Raw genomic sequence first — 19,693 nt, forward strand, 5'->3', positions numbered from 1 at the left:
GGACGAGGCACCTCCTTACCTTTCTACCTTTCCTCCAGCCCTGAGCTCAGTACAGTGACCCACTAACAGACAATCAGGCAGAGCAGAGCCAATAAAAGAAACACCAGTCATTTTTCATTTGCTTATGGACAGGCAACTTATGATGATACTCTGATGATTACTTTCTATTGAATGAATCACCTTCTGACCCATTCTCCTCAGTCATTTTCATTGTACACTAAATTCCGTTTGCCATGTCAGACCCTCAATTTTATCAGAGCCACTAACACAATTTTCCAGAGCAGCAGCATTAGCTCAGCTTCCTCATTTTGTCTCTGGTGCCTTGTAGTTCAATTTATAGGCGGAAATAAAGACTTGTTGGAACTTGCCTCCTTCCCCCAAGGGTAATCTTAATCCAAACCCAAGGGCAGAATCTGGGCCTAACCTCCAGGCTTTTTCTCCCAAGAGTTGATATATCAGCATATGATCCATATAAGTCATATCACTGTCACTGAATAAAAAGCAATTTGCACCATCAAAAGCAGATTTCCAGCATGGAGAGATTCACAAAGATATCTGAAAAGGGAGCACACTGTTTTTCTTTCTGATAAAAATGGGAGGAGAAAAAAAACACACAAAACCCCCCAAAGCACCAAATGAACAGCACATTGCAAATAGAAACATTTGCATTAATTTCTGAATTCTTCTGCCCATTCATATTTAGCCATATTTAGCCTATGCAATCAATAAAATATATCAGATATTATAAAAAGCCCTAGAAAATCATCTGTGTTTACAAGAAAAGAATATTATGTGAAAAACAAAATTGTGTCAATTTGGGGTAAAATCGGGGATTAGTAAATATTTTTTTTTCCCCCTTGAGGTGGAAGTTTTAGATCTGCTTAACATTAAGAGTAGCCTGACCAGGCACAGCATTACTTTAGTCAGAATGTCTGCCTTAGCATTGCTTAAAACAACTTCATTGAGAATTAACCATTGCTGAGCTCTCAAAAATATGTACAGGGCAATTTCAAGTTCAGTTAGCAACTAGGAGCTCAGGACGTGGCTGTGTCATCGGAATAAACATGAACATTGCACTCAGTGCACTGACTTGTCAGTTCATTTACAGAGATCATAAATAACAATGGTCCAAGGATAGATCCCTGAGGTACTTCTGTAATGACATCCATTAAATCTGACACGATGCTGTTTAATAACACTAGCTGTATGTGCCCTCCTAAGTAGCTAGCACCTAGTTAATTACAGATGATTCCATACCTAATCCACTCAATTTATCCTGTAAAGGAATATAATTTATGAAATAGACAATAAAAAACAAATTTAAATGCACTCCAAACACATCCCCTGGAAACAACTCACACTTAATCTGCAGTGTTTAAAAGCATCTGATTTTCTCATTCTGAATTAACCATAAACATTGTAATATTACCCTGCTCAAGAGTCCCTTATTATTGGTATGGCAAACGAATACAGCGGCCAGTCTTCCTGCTGCTGAACCGCCAGCAAGGGGTGCTCCGTGGGAGCACATCCAAACTAGATTACTGGTGTTCAAAGTGTGTCTCTTCAAGGTGTGCTACACAGTTTCCGGGTAATCTGCAAGTCTGAGCAGGGCAAGCCTGGCTTTGGCCGAGTCTCACTTGCTCTGGATGCAGTCTGTGCTGCCACACTGCTCCCCAGGGAACAGTGAAAAATGCTGAACGAACATACTGGTGCTAAGAGGGCATCAATGCTTCTTTTGGAGACGAAGAAAAGGAGCTGACGTGATTCCCAGTGACAACCAGAAAGTGTGAGAGAGGGAGAAAGGTGAGAAAGAGAGGGAGATCGGAGACAGTGCCTTGGCTCGCTCTCCCACTTAAGAATGAAGGGAGAGTAGGATGTCTCCATGGCAACCATCAGAAAGCATGGAAAAGCAGAGAGCAACAATGATTATAATAAGATTAGAAGAGGTCACACAGATCATCAAACAGTCCCCCAAAATCTCAGGCAATCACGTAATAATAGCCGATTAGCCTGGAAGCGCTCCGAGGAACAAGTACTTCGCATCCACACACGACAAACTTCTTTCCAACTTATGACTAATTTAAAATTTGTAGTTTAAAATAGAAAATCAAGCAAACAAAAAGATTAATTATTATACTCTGGAGGAAAGGAGATTCAGAAAACAGGTATCCTATATTCCTGTGACAGGAAGGAACCTACTTGCTGGATCTGTTGGGTGATTTTAGGGAGAGTACCCCACCTCCTGCTGTGGAGCAAGGCAGGCACAACAAACCCCGCACATCTGCCCTGAGCAGCCTGATCTCCGGGAGAATTACTTCTCCATACCAAAGTTAGGAACCACGTTAACCCTCAGGATGTGAGCGAGAGGCCTCAGTGAGATTTCTGAATGCTAAAAGGAACGCCAGAATGAATCCTGTCCCTGACATGAATCTTGTCCCTGACAACATATCAGTATGGGGTGATACAGAAGGTGCTTGTTTCTTAAAGAGGTATCGGTGAAAAGGAAAAAAGGAAAGGGGACCCCCACGCACCAGGTTTTAGTTGCAACACTCAATTCACTTCCAGAAAGTGGCCAGACACCACAGTGGTGAATAAGATATAAGGAACAATTTACTTCTCTCACTAGTGGGTGGGTGAGATTTTTCGGAGGGCAGAGAAGGATCACATTCACACACTCCTCCTAATGGCCAGAGCACAGGAGATAAATCTAGCTGCAACTTGCTAGACAGAATAAAATAAAGATACTCAGTCTGAAACTGAATGATGCTCCACACCTTTAGAAATATGCTGAGTGTTGTCATTTCCCTCTGATATTGGAAGGAAATGTGGGGGAGACAAGAGCGCTTCTAATCTAATGCACTTACACTTGTTATTTAGAGACCAGTGACTTTTAATTTTCAAATACACTCCCATGGTTATATATTGCTTTCAAAACCACACTGATGAAAAAGCAGACAATGCATGGTATAAGTCTCCACTAAACTGATGCTGACCTGAGCTGCGGTTCAGGGTGAAAATCTATAACTAATCTCTGTATGCGCCGCGTGACCGGGGCTAGGAAATAAAGACACCTTTCCTATCTACATTCCTATCCCTCACGCCTTATTAGAGAGGGTACTTCATGTTTCAGAACTGCACGTTTCATGAGATCCTGAAGATTCCGGTGCCACAATAAATAAACAGAAAAGTCAAGTATATTATTTATGTATTTGTAGGACAGATTTTGAATTGGCGTTCTTACACTGCATGATGGTTTGTGCTGCATTTTGTTGCTGTTGCAACTGTTTCTTCAATAGCAGGTAACGTCTAATTGGGCAATTTGCATATCCTTTATGCCTGTCACATTTCAGCCTGTGACACTTTCTCCAGGAGTGACTTGAAAGTGCAAGTTATAGTCACATTGTAGTTTCTGACTACAGGACACTCAGGAAAGGCAGCTCAGCTGAAAGTCTGAAGTCAGTACGTGTAAGAAACGGTTTTCCCACCCTTGTGTGCAATGCAGCTAAGCTTTATGGCTGCTTTACTCCAGAATGAGATAATCCACATGGCGGAATCAATTTCAGTTGATTTGCCTTAACCTTCCTAAATCCTTCTACAGTCATGGACTTAATTTGTGTTTTACCGACGCTGCCCTTCCTTCCTTTGCAGGTATCTGTCTCAGGCTTTTGTATGTCAGCTATTTGAAGCACCATTCCTATACCTGTTTTCTTTCTACTGATACTTTCTGCAGCTGTGGCAGATTGCATTGTTTTTTCTTTCCTATCAAAGGGCGGGGGGTGAAATCTGACATGTTAGCTTCTTTTCAGTATGCTTGGCAGCAAGGCATATGTGCTCCTGCCTCCCACACTATTTTCTCCATCCCCTGTATTACTGTTCGTAACAGATGTTTTCCCTGGCCTTTGCTGTTTCCTGTCGCAGAGCTCCTTGCTTCCACTGGGACGTTTTTACCCTGTCATTTCCAAGTCTCCAACAGCTTCTTCTGCCAGTATTGGTGCCATTACATGTGCCAACGAATATGTCACATACATGTGCAGGCATGTACGTGTGTCCCAGCCACTATCAGTGCCCCAAAGCCTTATGACCCGCACTGGGGTAGGGCGAAGGAAGCCCAACAAGCGCACCTTTGTCCCATTCATGCATTACACCAGCACTGGCTTTGCACCTGAATGTTCACACAGAAACTCATCTCACTATACTTCTTAACCATTCCTACAATATTTTCTCAACAGGAACTTTTTTCCTCTCTTTTTTCATTTTGTTCAGTAAGAAGGAAATATTTCCAATTCCACAGCGGCTAACCAAGTGCTAAGTCCACTAATGAGGGGCAAAATGGGATGCATAGCAGCCCGGATAACGAGAGAACTGTTGCTGCCTGATCTTTCCCTTGCTTTAATAATCTCTCTTTAACAGAAAAGCACATAGTAGAAGTTCAATACACAGCCTTGAGCTTTAAACTTCTGCTTGTCCTACAGGGGATTTCCTGCCCTGTCGGGTGAATTCCACTTAATAATACTGAATTCCTGTAACAGAACAATTCCTTCCTGTGGGAATTTAAAGACTTCAAGACTGTTTATTACATTTTAACTGGTGATTTTCCCTGCAGCTTCAATTGTATTGGGTTTAATTTCATAGAAAATGTTTATTCCCTTCTTATATTTTTCTTCCACGGTCTCCTCAGTTCACTTCTACTTTGCCCACAATGATAAAAAAAGTTACTTTTAGTTTGTATTATCTAACCAATATGTAGGATGCACTTAAACCCCCCCACAGAGAGGTGTTATTTGCAAAATGTATTACCTTTTCTTTTCTTCAAACACTACCTGTAATCTCTCCCTTGCTCAAGTCTCTCCGGTGTGACATAGGTAAATTTCACAATAACAAAGCGAGCTCAAACACCACCTCACTGTACATGATATGGCCTCCAGGAGGCTTTACCTCATACAGGGTTATTTTGGACCCCTAACAAAACAAGCACCACAGCTCTACACAAATAAATTTGTGTACTCTTGTTCCAGTTAAATAATATTTTGCTTATACCTAAAATAAGAGATCTGTAAGTATTTAAATATTAAATTATTATTTCCACGTGGCCCAAGCTGCACAACAGTGTTAGTTAACCCACAGCCCTTGAACTGTGCACAATTTACAAGCAGGTCTCGTGGTCCCAGCCCAGCCCTCGCGCAACTAGCAGCAGAACACAGGAGCTGCCGGGGACGGCAAAGCCCCAGGCCGGGGAAGAAACGCGCCAACGAAGAGGGAGTCCTGAGCTCGGTGCTGCTAATTCACCCCGGGACCTTGCACCGTAGCAGGACAGAGTAGCTCTGGGCAGGCAGGAGACAAGACAGGGAAAGGAATTGTATGGTTGAAGGGGATATAACTGTATATTAGACAAGTCTTTTGGGTTGAGCCAGCTTACTTTAGGGCAAAGCAAGTCCCCATAAGTAGATTCTTACTTTCTGGAACACACTCTTATGTGTTTAAATTTAATGTAGGAAATATTTTGTCTGCATAAAGGAGTATTTCTTCAAGGGAAACATTTATGTAATGCAAAATAGTGTATTATAAATGCAATTAAAGTTAGAATGCAAAGTGTAAAAGGTCTGCATTCTCTTTTCAGTTCCATATGTGCAAGTGTGAATTAACTGGATTAGTATTATCACCACCAGAGAAAATTCTGTAACATAAAGAGGAGGATTTGCCCATAAATTATTTGCATACCTCTAGAAATATCTATGATAAAACAAAGTGTATCACAATATTAATGTTTTACTTATGCTGCACTTAGCATTATACAGATTTCTATTTAAAATCTATTCAGCTGATAATAAATTATCTATCAAGTAATAAATACGTAGGTTATCGGATGAAACACCTCTACTTAAACATTTTAACTTTTAGTTGAGACATTAACCTAAGCCAAAGATCTAAAAATCCACATACTTCAAAAGAGACTGATTTTTGATACTGATTCTGTAGCCTGGGACCATCTTTGATGTATGTAACCGAGTTCTCTGATGATATCTGTTAAAATGCTATCTGGAGCCAAACATTTGCACGATGTACATCATGATTTTTTTTTTTTTTTTTTTGCTAAACTACATTTTTATACCGTGGCAGTTTGTTAAAAAGAAAAAAACAACAACCAAACAAACCTTAATAGAGTTGGTAACCAAAGCACAGCAATCTTGTAACACAGATTAACATATAAACTGTTATAGTACGCTTTTTCTTTTAATCTCAGTACAGAATAATATGGACCACCTTGTTGTTATATAACATTACAGTTTTAACAGGCAGATGTGCTCAGTGATATAATAGTTTTTCCATCTGTAACCTCTTTGATTCTAATGAGTGCAATCATTTTAATTAAATGCTACAAGTAATAGCATAGTATAATACTTCAAATTGAAGAAAACATTTTCAACATATGGCACAAGGTTTTGTATTTGGTCCAGACCAACAGAAGAAAAAAAAAAAAGTGTTTTATTTAATATTTGAGGTTGTAAGACATTTTTATTACCATGCAAAGTTTCAGAAACATTTCTGAACTATAGAAACCAGTTTCAAAGTTAACAACTGAGGTTCTGGATCCACTTCAAGGCTAGCAAAAATAAAATAATACTTGAAGTTTAGATCTCTCTGAAGGCTGTGAAAAACCCTTTGATATTTTCACTTTGAAAATAGTTCACTTACAAATTTTAACTACAGCACAGATAACCATCTGATAGCTGCTCAGTGGATCGTGCGAAATGAAATCAGCTTCAGTCTATAATGTTTAGGTAGTACTCAGGAGCCACATCAGTTAGTAGAAAAACCACAACACTTTTTATCAACTATAGAAGTATGCATCTTGATCTGAATGCCTCAGGTTTCTGGAAGCATTTACTTTCCATATTAGGCATGCCTACATGCTTTCCAAATTATTAGCAGTTTAGACTACGCAAACACAACTTCACCTTATTTGCTTATCCATCCCCACATATTTTAAAATTATTCCCTTAGTAACTGTATCCTGATGAAAAATGTAGACTTCCTACTTGCAGATCAAATAAGAAAACAACAGACCAGTTGACATTTGCCTGCGTGATATCATATAGATTAGAGAAAAAATAAATTTACTTGGCAAACAAAACAACATGAGAAACAAAGCTATTTGAAGGTGTTTTACCATTGACAGTCATTATCCTATATGGTGAAAAAGCTCCCTTTTCTATCAATAACTACAAATATGAAATTTAGAAAAAAATATATTATGATTGTGGAGAGAGAGAAGAAACAAAAAATATATTGTTCTCATTCTAAGATATATTGAAGATGAACTTTATTTGTATTTTAATATCTCTGGATGCATTGTCATTTACTTTTTTTTTTTTAAATGTATGTTATGCCACTATAGTTTAAAGAGAAGAAATTATTTGCAGCCAATTTATAGTCCCTTAACTGCCAAGTAATACAAAGTAGCCCAAATTTAAATGAGAATTGTGTCACAGCCGTCTAAAATTGCATTACCTTCCAAACCATGGAGTCAATTTACATTGTACAGAAAGAATTGTAATACAGTCAGATTTGAATAGAAATAATTTATGCTCACTTATTTTCCTGCTCTTTTTCACACATGCAAAAGCCTAGACAATGGACAAGAGTGGTGAAGCAGACTTTTGAAACCTAAATTTTAAAAAATTAAGTAAATAATAAATATATATTTAAGAGTGAGAAGCATTTGAGGCCAGAGTATAGGAATCAAAAGTTCCTGAACAAGGGAGGTTAAGATCAATATGCCATCTTGCTATTTTGTATTCAGTCTCAATTTAAACCCCAAGAGATGCAATGGACACTGTATTTCTAAAGAACTTAATTGTCGAAAAGAAGGTTGGGAGCTTCAGTTCCCCCACCCTGCCTTGCCTGATGATATACCCTATGTGCCTGCAACCGTCTTATCTGGCATTCTCCTCTCTTTTTTCAGGTTTCTTGGCTAAGAAATTGGTTTCTTGGTTAAAAATGAAGAGCTTTTTTCAGCAATGATTTTAACTTAATTTAGAGCTTTATAAGAGGTAAACCATTGTGCTGAAAAGGGGTATTTAAATAGTTGATATTCAAGCTATTGTTGCAATGTTTTTAGCTATCATAAACACAAACGCTTCCTCTCTGAACTGTGGTTTGACTGACACTCTGCAGTGTCAGTAACACTGTGCTGAACTGGTCGCCTTCATGATTCTGTCCTTTGCAACCATAAAGGTTGGGAAAATTTGAGGACAGAAAAGTAAAGGGAAATAACCACATCATTTTCCATCTTCAATAGCTGCTGACTTGATTATGTCACATTTTAGAGTTAAGGCTTGATTTACTGTTCCCACGTTTCAGCTAATTTCTCCATGATCAGATCTGGTGTGATACGGGATGAGCAACTGAAGGATTCTGTGCGCCTAAAGATAGTTGGCCAAGGCCCAGACAAGCTCACTACCTACAACCTATTTCAGAGAGGTATCCACTGAGGTTATACAGACTGTACTGAAAACTCAGGCCAACATCCACAAACGATTTAGGATGCGGGTCCAATTTGATGGGAGAAGGCCGAGTACTACCAGGCTTGTACTCCTGCTGAGACCCAAACAAATATCCGTGCACAACTGTGCAGCGAACCTGTGTGCCTCACCTCCCCGCCTGCAGACGGGTAAGAGTATTTCCCACCTCACAAGGCTGTTGTGAATATACATCTGTTCACTGTTTTCGCATCCTACTGTATCACAGTTATGGAGGAGAGGGAGACAGGGGCTGTAACAACATCTGACAGGTGACACGGATAATAAGTCAGCGCTCCCATCACAATCCAGCATCCGTTCTTTGGAGACTACATTCACTCTAAGTGATATTGAGTTTAACAGTCACAAACATTAGATTACTAAAAAAGTCAAACAGGAAAAGGGGGCAGAGTAAACTTACAGGAGTTTCTTTTCATACTGAAGACACACTGATGTATCAGCATGAAAGGAAAAGACAGAGAAGTTTGCAGTAACACCAAGTTGTTTTCAAAAATATATTTTCATATTTGCCTCTGCAGGAGAAACCTTTTCAGCATTCATGTGTTAAGCTTCATTTAGAGTCTGGATGGTTGTGTCCATGTTCACTTGCAAATAAAATATTATTTATGGGCTGATCTCGCAAATATTTACTACTGAACATATGGGTGAATGTTCAGCTGGTGTAAATCAGCAGAACCACCAATCTCATTTACATTAGCTGAGGCTCCAGCATGTTATGTTTATTACATTAGGGACCCATTCATATGGATAGGATTTACCCTGGTAACCATCCACAGGTTGGTTAATCCAGCCTACAGGTTGATGACGATTGCAGAGTCCCTCCCCTATTTATGCTTTGTGCAATGCGGAGCCTTAACCTGTCATTTAATTAATATTTTTTATATCTCATATACAGATTTAAGAGCAATGTTGTGTTCCTGATATTTTCATAGAAACCAACTGAGAAGTTACAATATTAGTTTGTAAACCCTTCATTATACAAACAGTCACATGAAATACTCAGCAATGCACAGCCTAGGCCATAAAGGTGCGAGCCATAGCATAACCCTGAGCACCTCCTGGGAGGGGCAGGAATCCTACGGCTGCCGTTCAGGACACTCAGCACCTCATAGGATTTACTCAGCAACCTCGGTGTGGAATCAACAACTTGTCAGAATATCGTACCAACACCACATGTGTTTCTGGAACAAGAGAGACTGGAAGCACTTTTTCCTTACAGACCCCCTTTGTCAAAGAGAGAAGCGTTTTCCTTTGTGTGAAGAGCTTTGGTAAGGTCTTCTACTGTAACACTCACAGTAGTCCATTTCTAAATGTGAATTAGCTTTCCTGCGTTATTTAAAACAAAAACAAAAAACCCAAGGTGCATCAGTACCTTGGTTTGCCTTTCAGCTCTGGATGAAGCACAAAGGTACATCTAAAAATTATTAATGCAGTCTGAAACAGAAGTTATGCAACAATAGACATTTCATATCTTTTGTCACTGGCAGTGTATATAACCACAAACAGCAACATTTATTGCCAGATTTGCCTATCAACTACACAAACAAGTTACTTCATAGCATGCAGGATGACTAAAGGTAAAACTGATTTTTCTCCTCCCCAGCCTGTCTTTTCTCATTTTCTTTCAACTACCATATTCTCCATATTGTTTCCTGCAGCATTTATGGCTTACATTTTGAACCTTGGATCAAATACGTAAAAAGTGTATTTTACTCCAGGTTTTAAAGTTCTTTACTTGTTTTTTTTTTTTTTTTCCTTTCTTTTTCCAGACAACTATTCAAAGCTGTTGCTCGGGTAAGTAGTAATAAAAGGTAGCAGACAACTGACCTCCTCTATATTTCTGGAAAAGTAATTAGTGAAATTCTCGAGAGACCCGGAGACATGGGTGATATATTACCACCTGTAGGTGGTTTAGAAAGGCATATTTTACAACACCCACACAGTCATAATCAACTTACATATTTTAATGTAGAAGCAGTATAACAATGTTAGATGGAAATGTGTTTTTTTAGCAACGTATTTCAGTTTTCTTGGACTGATACTGTCTCCTTTAAAACATCTATTATTATAGACCTGATGTCACAAAGACAACTGATGGTGGAGGCAGACATAATCAACTAAAGTTTTCAACACTCCTTATCTCATCCAACAACCAATAACAGTCTCTCTGCTAGGATTTTGCAATAGAAGAAACAATGTAAACTAGGCACACTCATTTTTCATCTTCTCCTTTGAGGGTTTTTGCTTGTCATCATCACTGCATGCATTTACCCCTTCATAAGTGAGACTTAGAAACTGTCTTCAAAACAATATTTCAGGTAAAATGTTGAAAGGCATGATTGCCAGCCAGTGATTTCAACCAAGACATCTTATTTCCTCTTTTAAAGATAAAACTAAATCTTAAGCATCCTTGAAATCACATTCCTTGCAGTACATATACATGTCTAATAACGGCAAGGATTTCAGATTGGCCTATTTTTCCCTTTTAAAAGGAAAAAATGAGTTTTCATCTCAATAATCTCATTTTTACACACTTGAAGTACTACATATAGTAGTGCTACATATAGTATTTCATGTGAAAACATCCCAAAAAACTACAAAAATTAAAACACTAGAAGGAATCAAATGCACCACACAAACACTTTTTCCCAAACAAATAATTGAGTCAGTTGATTACCTGAAAAAAGTAAATGAAGTACCTGTACAGTGACCTGAAGAAATAAAAGAACAGGATGTAACTGAGATAATAGAGAGGAATATGTTAAAGGAGAGAACTGACAGATGCTCATGACATTGAAGAAGGTAAGGCTCTTCTTTACAGGTACGTCTTTTTTAATGCTCCTGTCAGAGTCTCCACAGGGGAAAAGAAGAGTGGCCAGGAGGGTAAAAGGTGAATCGTTGCATTCTCACTCCCTCAGTGCATTCCAAGAACGACTGAAAATGAGAAGTTGCAATTGCCAAACCTTTTTAGTTCCCCGTATCTGTTGCTAGACGGACTGGCACATGAACAGGATACATGATGATACAGCCTTCATAGTATTGCTCACCTCCTAGTTTTGGGGCTAGACAGTGTAAGAGGGGAGATAGAAATGCCTGGCATATGTCAGGTCCAAGATTTAGTTTAGAATGCTGTTCGGCTCTCACAGATCCCTGGATTTACACTCAGTCTACTTTTCTAGTGATTTATTGCAACAGAAAAACTTGTATGAGCTTTTGTCTTTATTTTAATCAGAAACGGAGAAAGGAATGCAAGAAAATAAGCACCAGCAGTAAGTGAATTTAAAGTTCAGTTCCAGAGTAGTACGAATCAATTTCTGATTGCACGAACACAGGACAAAGCTTGGAAATAGTTCTTGATTAATAATGATCATGTTATGAATAGATTTACCATAAGGAGGAATGCAAATCAAAGATTACATGATGATTTCTATGAGAAGCCCTAAGGACTAAAATCCAGACTGAATTGACTTGGAATCCATACAGAGGTATTGATCTACTATTTGGAATCTCTGAGAGCAATGAGATTTCTAGCATTAATTGTATGAAGATTTCTCTTGATGTATCTCTTCCTGCTTCTAACAGATCTTTTTTTTTTTTTTTCTAAAAATGATAACCCCAGAAGAAAGATGGCAAGGGAGATTTCTTCACACTGGTGAGAACAACACCTATTCTGCACAAGCTCGAAGTGACATAAGCCAATTTCTGTTTCAAACAGCGTATAACAACTGCAGGATGGTTGATCTGTCTCATTATATTTGTCAGAATGCTGTGCTGAAGCAGCTATGGAGGTTTGGGATTGGGGCTGACTGGGATCCGACCAAATGAAACTGTCACCTCTCAGGCAAAAGAGCCTGCGCTCATTTACATTTGTCCATCTAGACAAAAGGTAGAGCTGGACCGCAAAAATAAAACTCAAAACCAGATCAGGTTTCAGTAAAGCCAAGAACTTTGAGCTATTTTAATAGTGAAGCTAAGCTAGTTGTTAAGTTGGGGATTTGGGGTGTTTTTTGGGAGTGGGTTGGGTTTTTTTTGTTTGTATTTTGGGTTTTTTTTTGGTATAGTGTGCTTGTATTTAAAATTGACTGGAATGTTTACAGTCATATAGCCTGCTGTGGACTAAAGACCCTTAATAGATCTCTGTGTGTCATATGTTGCATTTTCTTATTTAATTGCCTTAGTTACAATACAACAGCAAAAACCCCACTTTTTAATGTATGGATTTTAATATATTTTCGAAGGAAAATAAAAACCCAATTTGCCACTGAGAAAACAGTTTACAGAAAGCTACAGTGACCTGCCAAGGTGATACAGCAGGTCCGTAGGTAACCTGAGAATAAAATCCAGGTCTTTCACTTCTCAGAGCATGTGTATCCTGTGACATTTTCATAGGCAGCATAGCCCAGAACTCAGCAAAGAATAAAAGATCCAAGTTATTTAAGCTTTCACAGAGTAAATTTGATGATTCTACAAGCATGCTATTACAAAGGCACATACTTTTAGTACTGTCTCAGTGCATCAATGTCTCTTTTCATTTGCTTTGTATGCTTTCTAACCTTTCAGATCTATAAACCCAATACTCAAAAGTAAGTGTACAATGACACAGCTGAAAGTTTCAAACATACCTTATATAAGCACACTAATTCCTCATCCTGGGCTCTGCTGATGCACACACAACATTGTTTTTCAACCTAGGCTTGCACAAATTGTTACGATGTAAGTTGGTCTCACCTACCCTACAGTAAGCACGCATCATGCACGCTGCCACAGGAAGCAGTGCTATGTGAATACATGTATGAAGCTATTTCTCCCCTCAAAAATATTTCCATGTAAAAATAACTCTTTTCCACCTGTGAAAACTGCTTTGAGTTTCCTTTATAAGCCCAAGGTGAAAAGAAAAATGTTTTGCTTTTTCAGAAAGCTAAGAAAATAGGATTTCCCTGCGTAGCTGAGAAAACATTTCTGTTCAGCTGTCACACTGCTCATTTGAATAAGTATAAGCCAAATTTTACATTTGGATTGTGTGTAACTCATGCTTATTTGAAATAGGTGCCATTTAGGAGTAGAATTTGACCTAGTTTTTCCTCAAGAGTATCCACAAAGGAAAGATACAGGAAGAAGAGATGAGATCAGTTCACAGCTGACTCAAATTACTGTGGAGCCACTAAATCTAGAACACAGTCTCAGATTTTCTTGAAGATCTCTAGTGAAAGGAGCTATCAGAAATGCCAAATATTGTTAACTAATTCTGGAACCATGACAGAGTTTTGCTTTGGTTGTACATCTCATGAATTTGTCATGACTTTTTATATTATTTGCCTAAATAGACTTCGTCCTACAATTTTGCCAAACACGGCTATAAGTAACTGTGCGCTCTAGCTATTCAAATCAATGGGTGTATTCAAAGAACTCAACCTAAAGGTGAGTTAACTGAACATGAGTTTTGACTCTGGCTGCAAAGTCAAAAGTTTGGAGGTCTTGCATCTCTTCGCTCACAGGTTTTTTTAAACTACTGCATTGAGCCATGTGGCATAAGAGATCTGCATTTGCTAACATAGGATAATCTTCATTCACACATACAGTTCTGGGACTAGCACAAAGGCTGAATGGAGTTTGTATCCATCCTTCATCTTCTAGTCACCGCTTGCTTATCAGTAGTAGTTTGGTTGAAGCTTTTTTTTTCATGTCATCCATACTCCTGATCTGGTATGCCCTGCGGGAAAAGTAGCAATGTACCCCGTACGCATCTATGCGGCAATTAACTACTGAGGAGAGACTTCAGGATTCAGAGACTTATTTGACTGTATTGAATAGCTCCTGAAACCTCACAGTAACATTAGGAAATCAGGTTAACCTAACCTTTTAAGAACCCAACTTCATTCTGCATTGCTAAAATTATGCACTGCTAAGTAGGTTTTGAGGGAATTCCTATCAATGTTTCTAATAATATCTACATTCTTGCCGAACACAAATTTACTACTCAATGTCTTTTCCAGAATCACTCATTGTTTCTTACACATATATGGGGATTATATTCACACTTTCTAGCTCTTCATTGCTAACCTGTCTTAAGTGAGCTCTCAGACTCACCAAAGACCCTACCATTGCCCTAGCTATCTACATCCAAACTCTGGAATCTAATGCATTTAAGTCTGGTGCTCTGTCAAAGTTAATAGTCATAATTGCCTAATTATCTGCTCTAGTATGATGGTAAAACCTTTTAACATTTCACTTTTCCCCAAGGAGGGTGTATTGCAGTTTCTGGAATGCCTTACCCTTCTTTTGGGAACACTTAGGCTAAGAATTCATTTTGATCTCAGCTAAATGAACCTTATGGTCTCCCTCTGTAGCCATACTGTCTCTTTGCCTGGCTGTTTTACGTGAAGTGTATACATCTATGTTGAGATATATAGTAAATTCACTAGCAGGGTCTGTTTGCCAGATTCCCGTCTCACTTATAGCAATGTAAGTCACAATGTAAGTCATTTTGTTGAGCTAATCAGAATTGCTTTAGCTGTACAATGTTATAAGAGTTTAAATTCTCTCTGATTCAGCCCCTATACATGCTGAGGTCGTTCAAGGCCACTTAAATTAGAGAAGCCCTGCGATGGCTCTAAACTGTACCAGAAGATAACTCTGGTCCAAGCTACCCAGAAGGGAGTCTCTCTGAAAGTGAACTGAACACAGTTCTAAAACATCTAGGCTAGATTCTCCATCACCTTGTTTCTATGAAGTCACCTACGTCAAATCATAGTGAGAGATACTAGGTATAAATAGTGCTAATAAGAATAACACACTGAGCAGGTATTGAAATAGTTGTAAAAAAGAATTGCTTTTCTTTATGGCACACTGCAAATTTTATGTAACAGAGATTCAAGTTAAGGTCATTGGCTACTGTAATGTTCTAACAACATACCTAAAATCGGAAGTACATTCACTTAGGACTGAATTTTGTAAACCATGCATTCCTTCCTTATTACTTTATTTTACATTTTTGGGTTCATTAGTCCTTCAGTTCTACAGTCTAACATTCTGAAAGGTTGGGTGTAAATCAGAATCCACATCTAAGCATCGTTATCTGCAACAGATTAAACACAATCACTCCAACTGAATGTCTGAGGAAACTAAAGCTCTTTGGAGAGTAATTCAGGTACAGAACTTGGATTCTCTGTTGTAAACACAAAGACATGTTTTTAGTCACAGTCCTTTATATTCCTCCTCCAGATTAATTCCTTCCTTCAGGTCTACCTCTCCATAAACTCTGTTTTTCCTCCCACCTACTTGGTAAGACAAATAATTGTTTATATTTGCTTCTTCCTTTAAAATTAAAGTTTTTATTCTTCTCCTCTCCATTTTTTATTTGCAATATAGAGATATGTTTACATTAAAATCTACAAGAGGTAGCTTTAAACGGCAGAGGGAAGAGGATAGCTACAGCAGCTTAGAGCCCTGCACAAAGAAACTACTTGTTTTACTGATCATCTCAAGAGTAAACTGGCCAAAGCTGGTTTCCTTCCAAAGCTCAAGTAAACTCACTTCTGAAGTAGCTTAGATACTCTGAGGTTTGAGCACACGAATATACCGATTGTCAGATTTTTCCTTCTGTGCACTTACTGTTTGTTTTATTAGTAAAAGCAGTACTCGGTCCCTATTGGCCAAGTTTCGAATTGTGTCCCCAGAATTGCAGAATTCTGCTTCTGTCCCTCCGTCCTACCGCAAGTCTCCAGTGACACTTGACCAGCAAAATGTGTAAGCTGAATCCCTGGGACCAGGATATCTACATTGCACATTTCAGAGAGCAGCTTTATCACCCACCCCTCTGGCAATTGGCTGTCTCAGAAAGCGACTCCACAAACAAGAAAAGTGGAGCAAGTGATCACACATGGATCACTATTATTAGGCTAATAGAGAAACGACCTTGTGGGAGGACGTCCTTTCAAAAGTAGCTAAATCTGCTGATGACACAGAGCTGAGAAGTAGTAAATACAGAGGAACAGAGCAAACAAAGTCATAATGATTTGGATAGAATTAGGCTTATGGGATGCTAAGTAGTTTATGCAGTTCCATGTAAAGAAGTAAAAGGTAATGAGGCTAGGGACCAAAAATAATCACGGAGACTGAAGTCTAAATTAAAGCACCACACGGAATACAGACCAGGAAAAGGAAGTGGGAATAACACAGTTTAAAGTGTTTTCCACGATCATGCACAATATTTGGCAGCAATAAAAAGGCAAACAAAAGTTCAGAACAGGAAATTGGATAAGGTAGAGGGGAAAGAATAAAGCGGGAATTATAATTTATCAATGGAAGGCATTCTGGCACCACATGAAAGAATACTGAGGCCACATGTGGGATGTTGTGTGCAATTTTGATCACCACATTACACTGCAGAAAGAACATCACTAGCATGAAATAAAGCACTAGATGGACATCCAAATGCCTTACAATTTGGGAGGATGGGTTATTCATTCTGAAGAATGATTAGTCAGCTTCAGCATTTGCAGGTTTTTCAGAAATGATTTACAAATCATCGTCATGTTATATCTCATCCTAAAAGGAAAGGCATTGATTGATGACAGGCTGATAGTGAATTCAAGTAAAATGTTAAATTAGATATTAGAAAGTACAAACAGGAATTCAGCTAGACAATAAAATACTTTGCCAAGGCAGACTGCAGCAGTTCTTTTTATTTCAGGTCCTCAAAAGCAGGCTGGATTAATTTAGGCTGTTTCTGCAACTTTTAACAGGCAAACATCCTATTAACTTAGTAAGAGTTCTGCAGAAAAAATACTTAGAATTGAACTCATAACCCATTAGATTTCTAAGGAGTTGAAAAAAACCTAAGAGATATAGTTCCTACTGACATCAAGGGCAACCGTGTAGCTTAAATTCCTGCGCAAATTATTAGAAATGGTGGTGTAAGGGTCTGTGACTCTGAGTGAAGTATGTAAGTACATGCTTAATTTAATACCTTGTCAGTAGACTTAGAGACATGGTCAGTGAAACCACCCATTTAATTAAAGGTAAGCACGGGCTTAAGCAATATGGTAAACTGCGGGTAAAAGCATAAGAGATTTCTAACTATCTGGCAGAGTTTTTAAAGTAAGAGTCTACAAACTTCTCATGTATTCTAAAACATCTATAGCACAAATATGAAAAGGGCATACACACATTTATGTTCCTACGTGCAAATAATGACAATGTTAAAATTGAAAATGTGCCAAAATTTGTGTGACGACTAGGTCTTTAAAGACAGATTTTTAAGTGTTCAGAATATTCAAAGTACCACGTAGAATGGATCAACCGTGGAAAGCAATGGGTACTTAAATAACCAACACAAGAAAAAAAAGCCATCATTATAAAAAAAACCCACCTTAATACCTTTGAAAATGTATCCAATTTCACTTACTTCATATCCTTAGATATCTTTTAACTTCTGGACACTATAGACTTTTAAAAACTCTGAAAACACAACTTGGTGGTGAGATGCTATACTAAAGTGTTTTTACAAGAAGTGATATAAAACATTCTGTCTTCTAATATTATTTCTAAGTAACTACATGAAGAAGTTGCTAATGTGACTAGATCACACCTTCCTCTTCAATTTCAGTCTTTAGTAATCTAGAATTTTTCAGACCTTTTCTTTCAGAGAAAGAAAAAACAAGCTAAAGATACCATCATATATGCTTTTCTATTAAATTACTGCACAGTTCTATTACTAAATGGATGTTCTAGTTATAAACACTTGTAAGATAAACAACTTGCAAAAAATACACAGATAAATGTAAAGCTATTTTTCTGACATTCACTGCATTGGAAAGTGCTAGTGAATCAAATAGCGTACAAAGAACAGGTTCTATTTCTTTTTACAAAATAATAATTGAGATGCTGCATGCAGTCAATAGATATGAATTAATTTATTTTGAGGGGTTTTAACTACTTCCTGCTCAGTCAAGGCATACCAAAATCTTCTGTCAATAAAACCTGGGTCTAAAAAATACAGCACTGTCTGATAAATTTGGCACTTTGGCTAGCAGGAATTCTGAGAGAACAGCAAAAATGAGACATCATGGAGATATAGGGAAAAATTAAACCCCCAAAACTCCTAAAATCAAGGAAAAGAAAAAAAACAAAAATCAAAAATCACACCAAACAAAAAAACCCACAACAACCCCCCCCACCCAAACAAAACAAAACCAAGAAGCTGAACTGAACTGAAATATATGTAGGACATATAAAGGAATGAAAAATCAAATAAAAGGGATGCAAATAAAAGGGAACAGAATTTTCTAGAGAGATGAAGGGTAGCCTGGGGGAAGCCTCCAGAAAAAGAATTGCATGAAAATGTTACAAAAGAAGAGGAAAGGTGGAAAAAGAAGGCAGCAAGTAACGAGAAAGCAGAGAACACACAAAAGCCATAAAGCACAAAGATGAAAAATGTAATTTCCTTTCATTCTTTCATTTTTTACAATTTTTTTCACAATTTTTATTTCTTCAGAAACTGGAAGACTGGACTGTGATGGAAACAAGGTTTAAGCCTGTTTCACTTTTACCCTTACATCTTCACATGTGAAAATTAAAAGTCTGAATTCCAGAGTTGATTGCTGATAAGCTATAAGGCTGCTTTGCTTGAATGCTTAAAGGCTTAGCATCCAAAACTTCCAGTGGGGGGATTTACGGCTGCGCGGAGCCCCTGACAATCAGTTCCTATGTGACAAGACACGTGCATTTATAGCTTTTCACTCAAAACACTTACATTCCTTTGCCTCCAATTCAGTGTCTCCTGAACATCACAGACAGGCAGTGCTACGTCTAACACAATCTGCAGAAGGACTTATCAGTGCTGTTGTAAAACATGCTGGAAACAAAATGAAAGAAAGCTCCTTGATAGCAAGGGGACAGTTTTGCAAGCGTGAAAAACATTATCTCACTTTTCTGAAGTACCTGTTTTCATAAATGAAATTGTTTCTCTTCTCTCTTGCTTAGAAAGGCATGCTCTACTGACTGCTCTTAAAATCATTAAAAACTTTGTGGGTAGCGCTATAGTTTTCCCCACTTTTTCCTTCCTTATTAGTTTGGACTTTCAAGTTCTCTAAGTCCTATACATATATGTAGCAATGGACAGTGTATGAGCACTAAAGTAAGGAAACCAAGCT

The sequence above is a fragment of the Chroicocephalus ridibundus genome, chromosome 8 (assembly GCF_963924245.1).
Source record: "Chroicocephalus ridibundus chromosome 8, bChrRid1.1, whole genome shotgun sequence".
Lineage (NCBI taxonomy): Eukaryota > Metazoa > Chordata > Aves > Charadriiformes > Laridae > Chroicocephalus > Chroicocephalus ridibundus.